The following is a 14,224-nucleotide window of genomic DNA, read 5'->3' as shown; positions in this document are numbered from 1 at the left end:
CATTTCAGCGATGTATGGACATTGTGCTAAGGCCTGTTCTTGGAAAGTCCACATTTATCTATTTAGACGATATCATTATTACTAGTGATAATCTGCACCAACATGTACAGGATTTAAGACAGGTGTTTTCATTATTAAATGAGGCCGGTCTAAAAGTTAATGTCGAAAAGTGCAAATTTTCAGCCCCTGAATTAAAATACTTAGGTTACAAAATATCTCAGAAAGGAATCGAGACAGACGAATCAAAATAATCGCTGTGCAAAAGTATCCGCCACCAAATACGGCGAAGAAGCTCTCTTCTATTCTAGGACTTTGTTCATATTATAGGTCCTTTATAAAAGATTTTGCAGCTATTGCTGAACCATTATTAAAATTAAAAAGGATAAAGGCAAGATTCTTGTGGACGGCCGAAGCCAATAGTGCTTTCGAAAAATTAAAGCAAGCATTAACGCAAGCCCCTGTTTTGAAATTTCCTGAAAATGATGAGAATTTAAAAATTTCAGCAGATGCTTCGGATTATGCGGTAGGAGCGGTACTTTCGCAAAATCAGCAGCCCGTGGCATTTTTTAGTCGAACTTTAAATCAAACACAAAGAAATTATTTCGCGACTGAGAGAGAGGCACTTGCAGTTCTGTTAGCAGCGCAAAAGTTCCGAGTCTATTTTGGAAGGGCGCCAATAACAGTGTATTCTGATCATGCGGCGGTAACTAGATTGTACTCAGGGAAAAACTTATCCCCAAGGTTAATAAGATGGGCACTCAAGTTACAAGAGTATAATCTGGTAATCAAGCACACCCCCGGAAAGGAAAATATCGTAGCAGATGCCCTATCCAGAATAACAATAGATGGAGAAGGTAATACTGTAAAGGTGGCAATGCTCACAGCATGTACAATACGTTCCCGAGAAACTGTAATAACCGAACTGGGTAAGGATCCTGAACTTAAAAACATTTATGAGTATTTAAAGGATCCTGAAAATTTTAGCCACCAAGATATTGTGGCGATAAGAAATAGGGCGGCCCATTACGAACTAATAGATGGTCTATTATTTTATACAAAAAATACGAATTCCAACAACGAATTTCGACCTGTTATCCCAGCTAGTCTTAGATTAAATATCCTGCAGGAGTTACACGACTGCCCATTAGCTTCTCATGCTGGTATTCAAAAAACCATCCAACGCGACGCGAAGCAGTTTATTTTCCTGAACTGCAAAAGTTAACAATGGCGTATGTCCAGTCCTGCCCAACATGTCAAGCAGTTAATTATATTAATTTCCGCCCGGCCAGGTTTCTAAATAGCATTAAATTCGAATTTCCAGATGAAATAATTGGCATCGACTTATTGGGCCCTTTCCCAAAAAGTCAGTTAAATAAAAGTCGGTATCTCCTTGTTATGGTTGATCATTTTAGTAAGTGGACCGAAATTGTTCCCTTAAAACGAGCCTCCGCGAAATTAGTTACTGATTCTATTTTAAATAAATATATTTTAAAATACGGGGCGCCCCTAAAAGTTATATCGGATAATGGTCCTCAATTTGTAAGTAATATATTTGAAGACATGTGCCAAAAACTGGGCATACGTCATTTAAAAATGGTCCCATATTGGCCGCAATCAAATATAGTGGAACGGGTCAATAGAAATATAGTGAAAATTATCCGTAGTTATGTTAAAAATTTTCATAAAAGCTGGGATAATTATGTCAATGAATTAGCTTTTGCCCTTAGGACCGCAAAACATGATACAACGGGCAAAACTCCTGCTGAGTTATTTTTAGGCAGAAAGATTATAACGCCGTTAGATAAATTATTTTATGTTCAACAAAGAGCCCCAGAATTTAAAATGGGCGATATAGAAAAATTAATTAAAGAAGCAAAAAAGAACGCTGAAGTAGCACAGAGAAAACAGAAACTTTATTATGATATGAAACGACGGGGAGTAACTTATAAAGTAGATGAAGTGTTAAAAATTAAGCATTCACTTTCTTCAGCACCAGAAGATAAAACTGCCAAGTTTTTTCCAGGATTTGAAGGACCATATGTCATAGAAAAAATAACTCAGGCTGTAGTGGTGTTAAAAGCCAGGAATGGTGAAACATGCTCCGCAAACATTGACCAGATAAAACCATTCTATAATCGTAATAAAATGCCAATATTTAAAGATCTTTTGCAGGATCCGGCACGGCAGGCACTGCAGGCACAAGCTCCAGAGGTGGAACAACGACAATCACAAGGGCAAGCCATTAGGAGGCAGGAGCAATTGAAAAGAAAGTTTCCCCGTTGGAAAATTGAAGGTAACAAGAAAAAGAAGCCGTTCCACCGACCAGAAAAGAGAGAGCACGACCACCCCCAGAATGAAGAAGGGAGAAGTACGACGAATGCAAAGAGAGCCAGGAGAAATGACGGCAACTATAACCCGGCTCCAAAACGGAAGATCTACCCATCGGACAGGAGTCTACGCAGCAAATATCGAAGAATTGATGAAAGAACAACACCTGCGGAGGCAAAGAAACAAGGAAAATTTGAACAGTCAGCAACGAGATCCAAGCAGGAACGAGAGAGAGTTGTCCCGGTTCCGCCAAGACCAGCTGCCATCAAACGGCCGAGACCACAGGCAGAGGCTAAAAAGAAGGTCTTCAAGGGTGACCGAACTCGAAGGAAAAGAAAGCTCATGGAGGAAGGAACTGAAGGGCGACCCGCACAAGAAGAATGATAAACCAAACCGTAGTCTTCGCTACCTTCCAGGACTGGGCAGAAAAAAGGATGTCGGAATATTACAAAGATAAGTAAAACTTTATGTTACTTTGAAACCTTAAGTTAATCTTTCATTCTTACTGCAAGTGGCAGAATTCAAGAAGTTTTACCTCATGTGAGGTCTACCTTTATCGCCAAAAAGGCGAGAAATGAGTTGTTACCTATTTTGGTATTATGTTTTTCTTTTACTCGCGAGTAAAACTAAAATTAATGTACAATAGGAATGTGTAAATACTTAAATATTGTAAAAGCATTGATAATCTTTGAGAAAGGTACCTTAAGAAAATTGTAAAAGTTATTGTATAAAATTTTATTTAAGATTCTGGCAAGAAAGAAGTTTTAAACTGAAAGACTTTTGAAATGTAGTATATCAATGTAGAAGAATTGACACTTGCTTGGAAAAGAATAGAAGTTAACCATGTAGTAATAATGTATGTTTTAAAATGCGTAAAATTAACGGCATGTTAATATGTCCTTATATACAATATGAACTGTTATTTTAAAAGTTAAGAAATACTATGATATGTTAAAAGTGAAAGTAATGCCAAAAATTTTAACTTATTCGTGTGACTGTAAAAAGAGCAAATTATGGTGAATATGTGTTAAAGGTTGAATGAATGTAGTTAGGCTCTCTGACGCTACACTTCAGAGTTAGCCACTTTCAGAATAGTACCTCAGGGTTTAGAGTTGAAGATAGGGTGTGTTACGAGGTCTTGTCATGTTGAATTTTAACACGTTAGTGTTTTGATTGCAGGCGGTAGTGTTGAACACGTATACATAAACACATTCGTGTTTGGTGTTCTTTTACAACACATGTCAGAGAGCACGGGGAGAGATAATTAAAATAGTCGTGAATGAAATAAGAATATTAAGAGAAATATAAATATGCATGTTACTTGCCATTTCATTGTGTAACATTTCATTAAACTAGTTTTCCTTCCAGATCTCTGGAAGGAACCAGATTTGAATAAAAGCTCCTGTTTAGATGCAGTACAGATGAAAAATTGGGTGTCCATGGAGCTGCTATTGTAAAAACAAATTTTTTTTTTTAAATTTCTAGTTTCTAGTGAGAAATGTTTGTAAAAGATTGGCCTCGCGTTAGATTCTAGAGCTAAAAGTTTTCAACAAGGTCGTTTTAGACCGCAGTTTCAAACTAATTAACTCTGGCGGGAAGTATGTAAGGATCCTAAGTTTTACTAACGTTTATTTTATTTTAAATCTTTACTATCACTTCTTATTTTCTACTTCGGGCCAGAATTAAAAGTTTTAACTTATTTATGCAAATTTGTCTTGCGAACGCCAAGTACTTAAGTTGTGGCTTTTTGCCATGCAAGAGAGAGGAAGGAGCTATTAGAAGCAGGCCGCTTGCCATAGTAGTTTTACTCGGTTGCTGGTTGCCTTCAAGGCCAGAGGTTTAATCCTCTTTATAATTTTAAACGTATCGTAGTGTTAGCAGTTCTCTGTACTACATACGGCTTTTTGTTAATATACGGCCAATCTTGGAGTTAGGCACTTGTTTGATTAATCCAAAGTTAGTTTAGTTAGAGTTTAGTTAATATTTTTATATTCTTACGTTCAGACCACAAGTGGTTGGTCTCTGTATTCCGAAGTCCGGAAATCAGTGTAAAGAGAGAAAAATAAAGGGTTTCGTATACCCTTCCTGTGTGTATTGTCTACTTCCCGAATTTATTGAATATAGCTTTAGTAAGCTCCCTGTTCCGAGTCAGGACATTTAATGTTCCCAAAGCAAGTAAGGAGGAACACAGAACCTGATAAACTGAGCAGAGTTATACTGAACACCATATTCATTTATTAATAAAGCCTTAACTGCATTCCACGAATTAATTTTCGTTTCACTTTCAATAAATAATTTTGCTTTACGAGTTATCTTTTGGCGAATATCAGTTTCTATAATTCATTTAGTTTTAACAAATTAGATACATCCTCAAAATTTTTAATAAATTTGTCAACCGAATTATACGGATTATCATCAAATTTAGAAATCAAGCTTTGAATATCATTAAAATTTATATACGCATTTGACAACTGTGAAAATGGAAATTCAACTGATGACTTACTAATATTTTGTTTTAGCTCATGATCTTCATCAACAGCAGCAAAAGAAGAGTCGTTGAAAATTCGAGCAGTTGATGCATCGATAAACAGAAGTATTTCTTCTTTCATCCAATATTGCTTCATATTCCTCTATTTGTTGTTTGTAATTTGACCCCGATTCTGACTCCAATTTTGTGGGTTCTTTAGTCTCGAAATCACAATTCATATTCAAACAAAACACATTTAATGAAACATTAATACATCTATAAGATCGTTCATCTATTAATGCAGCATCAATACCACCGTTTATCTATTAATACAAGATCTATATCATCTTACATCTCCTCTCATAAAACAAAGTGGCGAGAGTTCTATCAATTTCACTCGTGCAGTCAACAGCTAAAATTTAGACAACGCGTGAGGAAAAATATTAAGCTATGGATTTAAAATCCCACATATATATACATACATATAAAATGTAGTTCAGCAGGACATTCAAGGGCCCCTTATGCTTTCGGGCCCCTATGCGACGCCATTCCTTGCATACCCTTATTTACGCCACTGGCTTTGACTGGTACTTAATAGTTGAATTATGTTTGGCAAGCGGGGAAATTAAATTCAGAAAATTTCCTTCGCTAGGTCGAGGACACTTTAGGAACAGGCTACTTGGGATTTCATCAAACCCAAGAAAAGGACGACAGTTTGTTGAAAGATGCAGTACCGCATTAATGACTATATAGAATTTCTCTCCATTTTCTTTCTCTGTATGAATGAGTTGCTCAGGTGTCGTGGTCGATGCCTTGGCACGATTTCATTTGTTGTACTCGAATTTTCCACTTAATCCTGCACCTCTGTGGATTCCAGACGCTTCGTTCTTAGTTAATCTTACTAAAACGTTTTTCCAATTAATGAATCCTGTAGCATGGTGTAGCGGCAGCACCATGTTTGTGATAAATCTTTCAGGGTGTACAAAAAAGTGCATTCTTGTCTTTAGCAAATGTGAACCAAGATCTTCTAAGCTTTTCGTTATTTACTAATGTATTAGATGTCAAATGTTTGTCCTCACGTTCAATGGGACTGAGGTTTACGTTTTCATGGATGATTACCGGCTAATAATACTGATTGACTGCTTAAGAAAGATTGTTGGTGATCATTCAATTTTTTTATGACCAGCCAACTGCATAGGTCGAACAAATCAAAAATTGTTATTTTTTCGTCTTTCTGCTGCCAGCCCATATCTAAATGAACAGATCTTTATATCATGGTTTCATGTCCTCCAGCTGTTCGTTTGATGTTGATGAAGAAGGTTGTTCTTTCAAATGCTGACTTGTAGATTGTTTGGGGATGATATGTGCAGTCATGTTTTGTCGTGCAAATTGCAAGAAATATTAATACCGTCTAGAATCTCAGCATACTCGGAATTGCGGCAGGATTTCTGACGGTTTACTTCTTCCGTTATTTTTTCATCTTAGCTGAAATTTGTTTTCTCTGTTTGGCCTTATCTTTGGCTGGTTTTCTATATTCCGCTTTTCTCCCCCTCGGCACGCAGATGATTTTCTTTTAATCTAAATGAAATACGTTTTGAATTGTCTTAATAAGAATAACTAAGAATTGACGTAATTATACTCAATAGTCCTAAATAAATGGTCGCGTCTCGCTAAATATAGTGCCGGCTATTAAAAGCAAGCATATCTAAAAAAAGAGAAAAAAAAAGTGTACAGAAGAGACCTGAAAACTAAAAAATAATCCAAAATGCTTTCCACTGTTCCGAGTCAAACCAAAGGTGAGCCTAAGTTGCCGACTGGCTGCATAAAAATCTAAATGCCTTGCTTCATCTTGAAGAGAAAATGACAGTGTCTTGTATATACTCGATGAATATTAATTTGAATTATTTCATTTCTCCAGGATGGTCCAAGGTTAATTTTTTGGGTTAGCTCTTAGAAAATAGTTACAATGCTTCTCCATTTCCCAGCATGGAAACCAGGCGAATTCTTCAACAAGCTATTGTTCTATTTCTCATTTGAATACACCCCGGCAAGACAGGAAACGATAGAGGGACTCCAGACGTTACTACTGAGTCAGTCTGATTCTATTAGTGACGCCTGGAGTCCCTCTATTGGCCTCTTTCTGATCTTATATTTATAGTTGTAATCGGCTGTGCTTAACTTTATTTTAACTCATGTTCCTTTAAAAGGGTTTTTAGTATTTAATTACAAATCTTCTTAAAAGAGGTTTTTAAACTTGGCCTTAAAACTACTAACCTTGTATTAAAATTAGAGAGCTGTTTTAGAGAACAACATATTAAATACGATCCAGCGTTATATTTGTATTTGCTGCCGAAAAAAGTTGCCGCCCGGGGCAAGAACCCCGGCTTGCCCCCCCCCCCGCTAGATCCGGGACTGCGACGTTACAACGTAAATTTAAGCGAGAGCAGCTCCTAAATGTTTGTTTGTACATTCATACACAATATCTAGAAGTTTCTCACACAGCTATAAAAATATGAATGCCCTTCAAAACAATATATTTGTGTGAAAAATCTTTATCAATGTATATGGAAACAAAACCAACATACAGAAACAAATTAAATGCAGATATGTGACTGCAGATAACAGGAATAGAGTTAGACTTTGACACTTTGTATAAAAAATGTAAGCACAACTCTGCCACAAAATATGGTGCACAGTTAGGTGACACCTGAAGCATAAATTAATACTATTAATGAGTAAATTACATTAATTTTATGTCAAAAAAATTTTGAATAAAAATACAATAATTTTCTTTAATTATCTTTAAAGTACCTGTAATATACTTTAAATATTATTTTAAGATGCATTTTTCTAAGGATGGGAGGGGTTCCCAGAAAAAAAAAACCTAAGAGTTCTAAGGGTACCGTGGGTCGATAAAGTTTGAAGACCAGTGTGTTAAGCTACAGAGTTATTTTGTTTTAAGCTATAATGTTAATAAACAATGCGTATTTTTCGTTTTCCCGTCTACAATCTTAAATTATTTTGTCTCCTTATTATCCTTTCGGTATGCTCCTTCCTTATTACCTTCCTCTTTGTTTCCTTAATTTATTTTCCTTCTTTGTTTTTCTTTCGAGATTTTACAGAAACGGTAACAAATTAAATTAGCTCATTATTCAACAAATTTAACTTTTCATATCCTATCTTCTTCCACCGTCCTCATCGTTATACATTAAATAATTTTCTGTTCTTTTTGATATTTTGAATGATCTTTCATAGAATAACATAAATAATAAAACGTTAAATAATTCACTAATTAACAAAATTACCGTATATTCCGGCGTATACAACGTGCACTTTTAATATAAAAAGTAAGACCGAAATTTAGTTATCCGCTGCGCATTATACGCCGAATATAAAAATGACAGATTTAAAAATAAAGAAAAGATCATCATAACAAAAAATTAGATTTCTGCATGTACCTAAATGCTGTTTACTTAAAAGAAATGGCATACCTAAGAACTTAAAAAAATTTTCATTATTGGATAACATGAAAAGTTCGTCATATTCGTCTTCCGTTATATCTTCAGGCATATCATCGAATTATGTTTCATCTTTACCATAACTGTTGCTCTGATCTATAACATATAAAAAGTAATCTTCCTTTCCATTTGGATTGTTAGATACACTACATTTTTAAAATTACTTTTAATTGTGTCAAGTTTAATTTCGTTCTATGCTTTTACTATTATCCATTCGCACACTAATTCTAGGCCGGCATGACATATTTTAGCCTCCTTTTGTAAGTTTTTTTTTTTTTTTTTTTTTTAAATCTCTACTTTCTAACAGCTCTGTACTCCACTGTCGTTTTAAATTTTTTTGAATGGTTTATTGATACACATCTAAAGGCTGAACTAATGGCGTTAATCAGCCTAGAATAACTACCATGTCTGTATTATGCCCTTTCAATAATTTCTTAGTACTATTTGTTAAATGGAATTGAGCATGTTCTAAACTAAGACTTTCCGGATTCTTTATGACAACAGGACGCTTTCACCAAACATTTCTTAGCCACAATTTCACACCTTTTTCTTTCTTCCAGCCTTTCTCAAGAGGATGAAAGCTTCATTTTGAAAATAACAATCCGCATCATCTATCTTTTAAAAATAATATGGGTTTTAATTTTGTGCCGTTAGTTAAGCAGGAAAGCACTACGGTGAGATAAGAATTTTCGTGACCTGTTGTTGTTATGTGAACCGATTTTGTTTCATTCACATCAACTGCTTTATTCCCTATCATATAATTTACTATAATTTTACTATAATTATACTATAATTACTATAATTTTATTACTATAATTTTATCCATATTTTCAGTATGTGACAGTAAATAATGTATTTACCTTCGTAAGTTCATACTGTGTACACTTTGTAAGTTCATACTGTGTACACTTTGTAAGTTCATACTGTGTACACTTCATAAGTTCATACTGTGTACACTTTGTAAGTTCATACTGTGTTTCTAGAAGTATGTATGTAATGTACATACTTCTAGAAACTTATCAATTTATTCTTCATATCTTTCGGAAGCTTTTGCGAAACTTTTGTTTTTCCTGGTCTCTAAATCATTCCGTGCCATAAATTGAGTACACCAAATCAAAGTTCCGTTAAAATTTTCACTTTCATTTAGATTCTTTTTGGCTCACTTTAAGGCAAGTAAACGTGCACTGTTTCTCATTAAAATTAATCTATTCTGGCGATTTCCTAGAACCCAATTCGCAACACTGTCTTCTAAGGCAGAGCATTTTGTTACTCCTTTACGCAAGGCAAATTTATTCTTTAGCATATTAATTATTGTGATTTTATTTTTCTTCCACTCATGTAAGGAGTTTCCACCAACACCAAACATCTTTGCTGCAGCAAGATTTCCATTTTCGTTCGCAAACTGAATGACTTTGCATTTAAAACCAGCACTATGTTTATTTCATTTGGCAAGAGCCATATTTACTGCTAAAATGAACACTAGATCAACTGTAATTCAACTAAAGCAAATGCGATGTACTAAAGCCTGCGATGTTCACTTCTTCAAATGACTACAGAAAGAAAAAAGCATCTGATTCCTAATTCCACGAATTCATTTCGCGTAGGAAAAGCATTTTTACCCCAAATTATGTCCCTCTTTTTTGAAATCCTATAATAACATTCTTATGCACACCTGCGTTGAATAAAATCTTTCTCTTTGCAGAATGATTTACTCCATCAAGCATCCCCCCCCGCACACACAAATACTATTTTCCTTATCACTTCTCAATTCAGTATACCGTTGTTCGAAAGTATGGGGAAAATCTTCGAATGAACGTCTTCAAAAGATAAGAACATCGCACATGTATCTTTCAAGTTTCTTGGTAAAAAAGAGGTGGGCTATTACCGCGAATTTACCTAAAAATTAAAAAATGTAGTTTGAAATTATATGTGCGCGTTATACATCGGTGCGCTTATACGCCGGTACGTGTTATAAACATGTACGCGTTATATGACGAAATATAGGGCAATTTTGTGTTCTTTGCTTTTGATCCCTTCCATAAATAGTTTTATATTTTTTCTAATTTTATAAATGATCATACAAAGTAAAGAGAACTACTAATAAAATATTTAAAAAATTAATTCAGTAAATTTAATTTTGAGTTCTTCAGTTACCGCTTTTTCTTTTTCTCTTAGATCTATCTTTCGATTAATGATTGTTCATTAGACAGAGAGAAACAATTGATTAACAAATAAGCATAACTTTGTGTTCCTTAGCTTTCCCTTCAAGAAGAATTTAAATAATTTCCTATTACTTTTTAATTAGCAAATTTGATAGTTCACAAAATAGGAAAACTTAAAATAATTTGACCATTTACGAGACAGATATGTGAAAAAACTATGTTGATTCGTTAATTAAGAAATCTAATTTTTCATTCTTTATTTTTAGATCCTCCCCCTCTCTCCCCCAAATTATAAAATAATCCTCTGTTGTCATGAACAGTAAATAAGTAAAGTATTGTATATTACAACTCTAACATTCATATGTCATCCTTTCTTATTAATGAACGTACTGTGATTATTTCCAGAAATTTTTTATAAATGCGAAAATAAAATAATATTATTGCATATAAAATTAGCTAGAAATAAGGAAATATGCTAATTAAAGTAAAATGTCTAGCATAATTGTAATACTAGTAATAAGACAAAACGAGTGATATACCTTTTCGACGCTAGTAATGACTAACGCCCACTGTGTGAAAAGTTACAATGAGCTATAAAAATTTTTTCTTTGCTATCTCTTTGTTTTTTTACAAAACATAAAATTGCAGAATGCTGAAAGTTTGCAACATAACCGACACATGTTTCTTACAGTCTAGACATAAATAAGAAAATATCAAAATATTTTCCTGTTTATTATAATACGCTACTAATCCATTTTCAAGTACTATTCCAAATTTAAAGAACACTGTGGGAAAATTATCAAACAAAAAAATCATACTACCATTTTTACAAAACATTTTTCATTCGCTACAGGAATGAGACCAAGATGTGAAGAATAATATTCACAATAAAATTTCCATTTAATGAAAATTCCAATTTATAGTAATTTTAAGAAAATTATAAAAATGTACCTTTTAGCTGTAGTATAAGATATTTTTCTCCTGTACCATAGTCGTATCTCCGTCAAATAAACAACACCTGTTCTAGGCTAAATATTTATCTTTATATACAACTATGTACAGATTACAATTTAGAAATACTTTAAAATACATTTTCACTTCAGTAGAGCGCGCAAGCCAGCGTCCGCTCTTTTCTCTTTCACATCTCAATATCCTCTTACTCCCACCTGTGACCAGCATGGAGGTAAGAAAGGGAGGAGGGGCCATTCCGCGCTAGAAGTGAAGCACTGCTTTGAAGCTTGGGTCACCAGACGGGGTGTTGTTTGTTTACATTCAGAAGCTCGCTTGACAAGATTCTGATAGTATTTCGGCACACGACAGTTCCATAGAAATAGAAAAAGGGACACTCTCGCATGAAAGAAACATTCATAGTGTAATGGATAATAGCAATTTGTATAGTTTACTGAAATTTACGCAAAAATCACATCTTGGTTATTAACAACAGCGATTTTGATTATGAATTCGTTTTATAAAATTCTAAGCTGTTGCACAACAAAAATATAGATTTTAAGAAAATTGCTAAAAGAGATCTGCCAAAATTTATTTTCTAGAAGATTTGAAAAGTTTGAAACTTGATGGCTAAATGTAAATATAAAATTATGTATGTTCAAATATTTGTAATTAGGCACATAGGTCAGATTAAGTTTTTATTAAATAGAGTAACGCATGCAAGGGCTATCTGCCTAAAGAGAGAGATGCTATAGTGGAGGAATTTTGAAGAAAAACTGACCTTTGAGTGGGTATTAAAAATAATACTTATAATTTTCATTCAAATTATATTCATATATATTTTTTATGTAAAACTTTCGGGTGTATGCTAAATTAGTGTAAATTACTTTACACGAAAAATATAGTGAATGCACAGAAATTAAAGATTTGCACATGCCGGAAATGATAAATAGGAAATATGTATGGGTATTTATGCATGTGCTTGCAAAAAGCATGTATCTGCCTTTGACAAAATACTTAAATATTCATTAAATTATTTATAAATGTATTTGAAATGAAGAATTTATTCACTTATAAACAACTGTGAAAGTACTGTGAAGAAATCTAATGATTAAATGTATCTAATTTATAATGATTATAAATGTTATCTAAATATATAATAACCTTAATATTGAATTGTAAACATAAATTGAAATCCTGTTGACAAATACGTTATAAAACTATTTAAGCAAGAATTGTTCGTATTGGAAAGCAATCTGTTAAAAGGTATTGTAAAGCAAATGCTATGAGATGCGCACTTAAGAACGTAATAAAGATTTTTGGAATATGTATTGTTGAAATGAAGGGTAAAAAAAAAAAAAAATCTGATAAGTATAATTAAAAGAATTATTCCCTTTACATTTTATAATAACTCAGTTACAAGTTTTAAATAATACTTAAAAAAAAAAAAAACTTATTTTATTCCCTTTCAGAAATGTTCAGAGAAAGTCAAATACTATTTAATTCCTAATAATTCTCTAATTTAAAATGAACCGAATAGAGCATTAATTATAAATTGACTTACATTTTTCGATTTAAAAGAAGCCAAAAAATCATGTCATATTTAAGAAAGTATTTTAGGAAGAAGCTCTATAAATAGAAAAGAAATAATGCATAATTTTAATATTAATAATACAATAAACTTTGACCTTAATTTTTGTACCTTAACCGAATAAAACCGAATTACCTTAATTTTTTTTCTAATGTAATTAACGAAAACTTGTAAAAATATTTCATTCAAGTTAAACCATTCTGAGAAAACTGTCCTGTGAAAAGTATAGCATTTAATTCCGTTCAGAATGAAATGTTGTTTAAAAATATGTTGTTTTCACATACTTAGGACTCTGAAGTGTTGTAGAAAAAGAAAATATATACATTTATATGTATATTTGCGACGTAATTACAAAATATTTACACCCGAACGCGTCAAATCCCATAGAACTCAATGGTAAATGACCCAATGTTTTGGTCACCACGTAGGGATCGCCGGTGCTTCAGAGCAGGGTACGAAGAAACTTGTTTAGGGCGACTCCTTCTTACTTCCTACCTCCATGGTGACCAGGGGGGGAAGTCCACTCCCCTCTTCCGGCCGAGGCGAGCAGAGGGTTCTCTGTTCCTTCTTTTAGGGCGGGTGACCAAGTGGTCTTCAGAGAAGGGAAACGTTACATTCCCCTTTTTAGTATGCCTTCGTGGTGTAGCGGTCAGCGCGTATTCGAGAATTCCGTGGTTCGAGTCCCGGCGAGGGCATTGCTCATTTTTCTTCTTTCCTGCTTTAAAAAAAATACCTAATTTCTCTACAGTAGTACTGGTAAAAAAATGTAACCAACAGAGACAAAGTGTAATTTCTGATCATTCAATCTCCAGAAATAATCACAAGCAGTTAAGAAAAACGTAATAAAAATTGCGTTTCTAATTAAGAATGGATAAATTTTAAAAAGAATAGCAACATAATATATTCTATTTCTTACTGCATATTGCAGCTACAATTATTATGTTACCGTTAGGAGGATAAAAGAATGAACTAAGGCAGGGATACCCGATCTTTTTGTACCTTAGAGCACGTTCTAGAATATCCGTGGGGGGGGGCGGTACGTTTATTCTTTCAAGATAAATTTATAGATTAAATTTTTTCTTGTGTCTAATGACAAGGTAAACACAAAAGTACAAACAAACAATAAAAGGTGTATATAAAAGGGGCAGAAGTGACTGCCTCAAAAGTTCTCTAGCGCGCCAGTAAAGCACCGATGTAGAACCGCCAAAAT

Source organism: Stegodyphus dumicola, chromosome 3 (assembly GCF_044657685.1).
Source record: "Stegodyphus dumicola isolate Sdum_Otavi_A_Nest chromosome 3, ASM4465768v1".
NCBI classification, from domain to species: domain Eukaryota; kingdom Metazoa; phylum Arthropoda; class Arachnida; order Araneae; family Eresidae; genus Stegodyphus; species Stegodyphus dumicola.
This window is presented reverse-complemented; position numbering follows the sequence as displayed.